Genomic DNA, 7,391 nt, shown 5'->3' on the forward strand with positions numbered 1-7,391 from the left:
GTATCCAGAGGCAGTCAAGCCTTTGTAGATACACAGCCACAAAAACCTCTTTTTCCTCCTCCCCCCCCCTTTTTCTGTCAGTCCTGCCCCCTTGGCGCTGGGGCAAAAATGAGCAACCTCTGCTTTGATCAGGTTCACCTAAGCTGGGGGCCTATTTTTAGTAGTCAGAATTTGTTAATTAGTTCCACAATTGGCGCTTGATTGTGCCCAATCCCTGCTGCTGGTAAAGTCCTTTCCTTTCTCCTCTGGGAAGCGGCCTGTATGGGAGGGGCGCTGGCTGCTGCAGCTTTGGGAACTCATGGTTCTGGGGGTGCTTGCAGCTGGTCCAGCTGTTCCAGACTGGGATATGCTGTGTGTCTGGTCACTGACGTGGCCCCAGGAGCTGTTCTGTACTGTTTCTGGTTATTTAGTAGTTGTTTTGGAAGATGAACTAAAATGCGCATGTTGTTAAGCCGCCATCTTGACCCGGAAGAAGGCAGCTAACTTTCAACTGAGGTTCTTTCTTATGTGGGAAGGCACAGGGTGATCTCTACTGACCTTCTCTCCAGGCCTGTATGTTCCAACAACTTTTCCTGGGGTGATTCCTTTCTGCATCTCCAAACGCCTGGGCTGAACTGGGAGTGCTGAGATGAGGTATGCTGAGCTGCTTGGGCTGTGCTATGTTGAGTCCTCTCATTTAAGCACCAACCAATTAAATCAAATGTCATTCATTTCATCAGGCATGTCTCCTATGTTATCAGCAACAGATGAGATTCACATGCCATTGGCTCATGTCCACAGCAATGTAACTCAGCACCTTCACCTGGCCAAGTTGACAAATGAATCTAACAACCACAGCATGCAGTAGCAGTTTTCCTCCCATACCCTGACTCTTTGTACACAAATCATACCTTTTAAGAAGTTCTTGCAAGAACTGATTGATATTTCTAGTGTTTATCAGTGAGACATGCAAGTCTTTACAACCCCTTTCATTCTGGTTCATCTTCAATATGATAATATCACTTCTAGACCCACTAGAGAACCACCTTCACTTCTGTCTATTCCCTTACATTGGAGTGCAACCTCATTAGTTAACCCATCTCTAGCTTCTATGTATCTCTAAGTCCCCTATATCCTGTATTATAAGCCTCTGATTTTACCTTTTACCATTGTGGCATATTTCTCAGGGACTGGAGCCTAGCCATGCTTAAAATTTTTTAATCCTTCTCTCCCTCTCTACATTCACTCTCTGCCCTCCGTACCTGTAACCCCCCTCTCTGTTCCCCCCTTCCCCCTCTTGTTGTAAACCGCCCATTTCCGTAGCTCACCACTAAACCGCAAGCCTTCCTGTTATTCTCTTCACTCCTCTATACCTAACCTAAGCCCTCAGCCTAGCAACTGCCTCCTGCCTTGTGTGATTGGCTGTCCCTTCCTGACGTGTGCGCCCAAGACTCCACCCCTCCCCGAGAGTACTTAAGCCCCACGCTTACCCCGCTCTGGGTCGTCCGAGCACCGGGGTCTTCGGACCCCAGACGTCTCACTCCTCGGGTTCCCGGGTGGCCCATCCCGGGGTGTAACAATAAAAGCTTAAAACCCACATCTGGCCTGAGTGACGACTTCTCGCGACCGCCGGCTGGGGAAAGCGCCGGCTCCAGCTTACCCAGGTTAATTCCTGCGAGCTCGCCCCAAACCCACCCAGTGTACCGGTCGCGCGGCCCGGCTGAAGCTATCAGCGGCAATTGGCGCCCGAACAGGGACCCTCTACACTTCCGTCGCTGACTGGACACTGGAGATCCTAGGACCTCTCTTCTGAACCAAGGTAAGCCTACTAGACTCTCCTGCTAAATAAACGCAGTCCTAGGTTCTACAAGCAGTGAGTAGTCCCCTCTAAATTCTGTTATGGGTCAATCTCTCTCTAAAAGCTAGGTCCCCCAGGTGCGCACCCTAAACCGGTACCTGCTGCCGCCACAGAAGCTTCCGCATCGGGCTCCGAGTCTGTCTCAAATGCGGAGTCCTTGCTGGAGCAGCTTGAAGAGCGGCTCGAGAGGCACCCGCCCCTACAGGACTATGGCGGAGAGCCTCAGGGCGGAAAAACTAACTCCACCCTTCCGCCTTCTTCCCCACTGCCCAGACCGGACGGGAGCCACGATCTCTACCCCACCCTCCCTAAGAGAGAGGAAGTGGGGCGCCCCGAACCCCCCCATGCCTTCCGCCCCCCCTCCTGCTGCCTGTCCTCCTTCCCTTAGCAACACCAACCCCTTCTTTCCGGAAGCGCAGCCGCCATTTTACACACCCCCGCCACCATCTTACGCAGGGCCGTGCACAGAGCTATCGCCATCTCGTTCACCCCGGCCGCCCTGTTGCAATCCCACAGGCGGCAACCCCCCCTCGGGTCCAGGGCAGCTCTGGCCCCCGGTCCGACTGCTGCCGCCGACACAGGCAGCGCTCTTCCCCATTAATCTCACCCCATCCCCGCAGCGCCCATTCCCGTGGGCTCCCCACAGTGAGGAAGATATAAAGCGGCTATGGGCTTACCGGTCCCTACGTTACCCAACAACAGTTGCTCCAAAGGATTGGAGCCTCTTCGAAAGAATCCTACTTGCCATAATTTTCCTGTGCATCATCGCGTGTTTTAACCTGCTCATTTTCTTCCTCTAGGTGCTAACCTGCTTATTATTTTCAGTAAAAATGTTCTCCCTAGCACGCCCCTCCGGAATTCCCACCTGGCGACTCCTCCCTGTAACACTTCTAATTTTCTCCACAGCCACTTCTGCAAAACCTCCTGAAAGCGAAGTGTGGGCCGCGGTCCAACATCCCCCCGGATTACTGTTCCTCACCCCCGATTCCCCCACATTCCCACAACCTTTTGTTAATGATTGCTTACTAGATCTCCCGTGCCATCCCAATGTCCTCCCCACTAGTGCGTCTCTCAACCTATCATCATCCCCCAATTTCTTCCCCCCCTCCTGAAGCCCTAGTGATTAACCTTACCTTTTTGCAGAATTCGTCAATGCAAGCCATCCCCGAAGTCTCCCAGCCAAACAACAAACTACTAAACCTCACGTTCGCTAATCTTTCAGGACAAGCAAAAGACGGGCTCCCGTGTTCTCCTCAATGGCCTAATTGTATCCACCTTATTTACTCCCGAGCCATAAGCGCTGGAGTACTCAGTGAAAAAAAACCAAAAGCCCTCCTTTTTACAGGACCTGGCCAGCTAGAGGAATTGCACCCAGCTATAACCAAACTCGCCCACACCCACCGGCACAGCCCCCAGTTCCCCTCTGCTCGCCTGGCAGCTTTACACCCTCGACTTCCTTTACAGAAATCCCGTAGCTTCCGTGTCATTCTCCCCCTCGAACTTTCAACTCTTCCAAATATAACTTCTTCATTCCCTATAACCCCCCCTTTCTTTATGGTACCAGCGGCTTCACGCATCTCTCTCTCTGTAGAAACCTCAGTTGCCTAGACCTACGTCCCCTCCTCGGAACAACCCAATCCCAATGGCGCCTGGTCACCTACCACAACACCCAGCAGCCCATTACTCAGGGTAATAAAGTTATCGGTACGAGCTCTTACGCGTTTAATATTCTAGGCACCGAAAACCTCACCTCCACAGTCTTCTTAAATCCCCCGTTCTACTTCTTTACCTGCTCAAACTATAGTCACCCGGACACATGTCACCTACTTAACTACCTCTTTCTCAGTAGTTTTCATAGTACTTCAACCTAGACCCCTGTGGATCCCCCTCAACGCAACCAGATGGGTCGCTCCTGCACTACCCATGGACAGCTCCGTCACTCAGCTCAGCTCACGCGCGAAACGAGACTTCGGCATCACCGCCGCCATCTCTGCAGCCATCATCGCCTCCGTTACAGCTTCGGTCACGGCAGCCGTCACGCTCACCCAGACCTCCACCTCCGCTTCTGTCATAAATAACCTTACCAGTTCCACCTCCTCGGCCCTGTCCTTACAGGCAGGACTCAATTCCCTAACCCACCAAACCCTGTTTCTGTGTCACCCCTGTACTTGTCAACACCTCTCGTCCTCGCCTCACCCTGCGTGATTGGAACTATACTCACAGCCTTCAAACTCAAATTCTAGCTATAGAAAACCTATAAACTGTCTAGCTCTCTCCTTTCGGACCTCCTCCATAAATTCTCTTCCCTTTTCCAACCTTCCAGCCTTATCTTCTACGGTGTCCTCCTACTAATTTTAATTGTTATCCTTTTCTTACTTAAGTGCCTCTTTTAAAAAATCTCTCATCACAAACGAAATACAAAACTCTTAGCTCTTGCCGCGCTAGAGCTCCAAAATCCCTTCGCCAACGCGGACAACCATCGGCAGGCTCAGGTATGGCTCGCTAGTGTTGCTCACCCCCAGGACTGATCACCCTGAGGTTGGTGTCGCTCTCAAGACTGGCCATCTTGTGCAGTCGGCACTGCGCTACTACGGCTCTAGCCTTGCCTGCCTATGCCTGAGCCACTCCCTGCCTCTCTCCATTCCCCTACGGGGGCTGCACGTCACCAGAGAGCGTGCATCTGGGGCCGCCGAAAGGCTACCAGATGGGTACCGCTGGGTGCGGCACAAAGTAGCCGCAGAAGAAGGCCACTCTAACAGGCCTCCTCTGGCTCTTCTGGGGCACATGAGATTTGCATAAGGGTCGGCTCAGCACACACCCTTCCCCTGAAATTCTGAGCCTCAAGTACAAGGGGAATCTCATCCCTACCCCTCCCAGCAAAGGTTAATGCCCACCACCTGTCACACAGGTGAGCCTTTAAAAGAAAAAGGAGAGGAATTGTGGCATATTTCTCAGGGACTGGAGCCTAGCCATGCTTAAAATTTTTTAATCCTTCTCTCCCTCTCTACATTCACTCTCTGCCCTCCGTACCTGTAACCCCCCTCTCTGTTCCCCCCTTCCCCCTCTTGTTGTAAACCGCCCATTTCCGTAGCTCACCACTAAACCGCAAGCCTTCCTGTTATTCTCTTCACTCCTCTATACCTAACCTAAGCCCTCAGCCTAGCAACTGCCTCCTGCCTTGTGTGATTGGCTGTCCCTTCCTGACGTGTGCGCCCAAGACTCCACCCCTCCCCGAGAGTACTTAAGCCCCACGCTTACCCCGCTCTGGGTCGTCCGAGCACCGGGGTCTTCGGACCCCAGACGTCTCACTCCTCGGGTTCCCGGGTGGCCCATCCCGGGGTGTAACAATAAAAGCTTAAAACCCACATCTGGCCTGAGTGACGACTTCTCGCGACCGCCGGCTGGGGAAAGCACCGGCTCCAGCTTACCCAGGTTAATTCCTGCGAGCTCGCCCCAAACCCACCCAGTGTACCGGTCGCGCGGCCCGGCTGAAGCTATCAGCGGCAACCATGGTCATAAAAGTGGAATCATACAGTATCTATTCTTTTGGGTCTGGCTTATTTCACTCTGCATTATGTCTTCAAGGCTCATCCATTTTGTCATGTGCTTCAGGATGTCACTTCGTCTTACTGCTGCATACTATTCCATTGTATGTATATACCACATTTTGTTAATCCACTCATCTGTTGTTGGGTATTTGTGTTTCCATCTTTTGTTGATTGTGAATAATGCTCCTATGAACATCGGTGTGCAAATATCTGTGTCATTGCTTTTGACTCTTCTGGGTATATACCAAGTAGTGCTATTGCTGGGTCATAGGACAACTCGATATTTAGTTTCCTAAGGAACCGCCAAACTGTCAGTCTTCCATAGTGGCTGCACCATTATACATTCCCACCAGTAGTGCATAAATGTCCCAATTTCTCCACATCTTCTCCAATATTTATAGTTTCCTGTTTGTTTAATAGCAGCCATTCTTATAGGTGTGAGGTGGTATCTCATTGTAGTCTTGTGCATTTCTCTTATAGCCAATGAAAATGAAGATCTCTTCATATGCTTTTGAACCATCTATATTTTCTCTTTGGAAAAATGCCTATTCGTATCTTTACCCATTTTCTAATTGGGTTATTTGCTCTTTTGTTGTTGATTTGGATGATTTCTTTGTGTATACAGGATATCAAACGTTTGTCTGATATGTGATTTCCAAATATTTTCTCCAATTAAAGTGGCTGCTTCTTCACCTTTTTGACAGTGTCTTTTGAGTACAGAAGCATTTGATTTTGAGGCATTCCCATTTATCGATTTTTTCTTTTGTTGCTTGTGCTTTGGGTATAAAGTTTAGGAAGCTACCTCCTATTACTAGATTTTGAAGATATTTCCTTACATTTTCTTCTAAAAGCTTTACGGTCCTTGTTCTTATATTCAGATGTTTGATTCATTTTGAGTTAATTTTTCTATGGGGTGTAAGATAGGGGTCTTCTTTCATTCTTTTGACTAGTGATATCCATAAACCACCCTATTATTAATAACTTGCATTAGTGTGGTATATTTGTTGCATTTAGTGAAAGCACATTTTTATCATTGTACTAACTATAGTCTATAGCGTACAATTGGGTTCACTGCGTTGTACATCTTATGTACAGTATATTTGTTCTAGTAACATATATACAACCTAAAATTTTAATCATTCATATACAGAATTCAGTGCCATTAATTATACATAAACTTTTTATTGCTTTTAGTCTGTTTTGCTAAAATTAGTGGTCAGAAGTTTAAAGAGAAAGAGGATATTTTCATAGCCTCAAAGTATCTCCTCAGAATATTTATTAATTACAAAGCCAGTAATAGTAACTTTACAGTGGAGAAAACTGGCAAACACCACCTTGAATGTTGAAGGCTGACATCTCTAAAAATGTCATAAATCACATTGATTCATGTGCCCTCTGATATGGGCACTGAGAGTAGAATCCACTTCTGTAATGTTCTTCCCCCAAAGCCATAACCTTAATTAGATCATGAGAACACATCAAATAAACCCAACTTGAGGGACATTGTACAAAACAACTAATACTCTGCAAAAGTGTCAAAGTTGTAAGAGACTAGGAAAGACACAAACTATCAAAGATTGGAAGAGACTAAGAAGATGCAAAAATTAAATGCAATGTGGAATCCTTGATTAGAACCTGGAACAGAAAAAGAACCTTAATGGGAAAACTGGTGAAATCCAAATTAAGTCTGTAGTTTGCATTATACCCAATGTTAATTTCTCAGTTTTGATAATCATACCCTGGTTAAGTAAGATTAGGGAAAGTTATCCTGTCTTGGCAACTTTTCTGTAAGTCTAAAATTATTTGAAAATAAAAAAATTTTAAAGAGCCAGTTCAAAGAAAACTAAATAATAGTATATGCAGTTCATGGTTATGGTGAAAAATTATAAATGTGGATGAAAATGACTCAAGTTTGGGAAGTATTAGAGTATTTACCCTACACAACCTGTGCCCAAGAGAAGAGTTGCAAGAGAAGTTTGCCCAAGAGAAGAATGATGATTACTGCT

Source organism: Tamandua tetradactyla, chromosome 11, assembly GCF_023851605.1.
Source record: "Tamandua tetradactyla isolate mTamTet1 chromosome 11, mTamTet1.pri, whole genome shotgun sequence".
Lineage (NCBI taxonomy): Eukaryota > Metazoa > Chordata > Mammalia > Pilosa > Myrmecophagidae > Tamandua > Tamandua tetradactyla.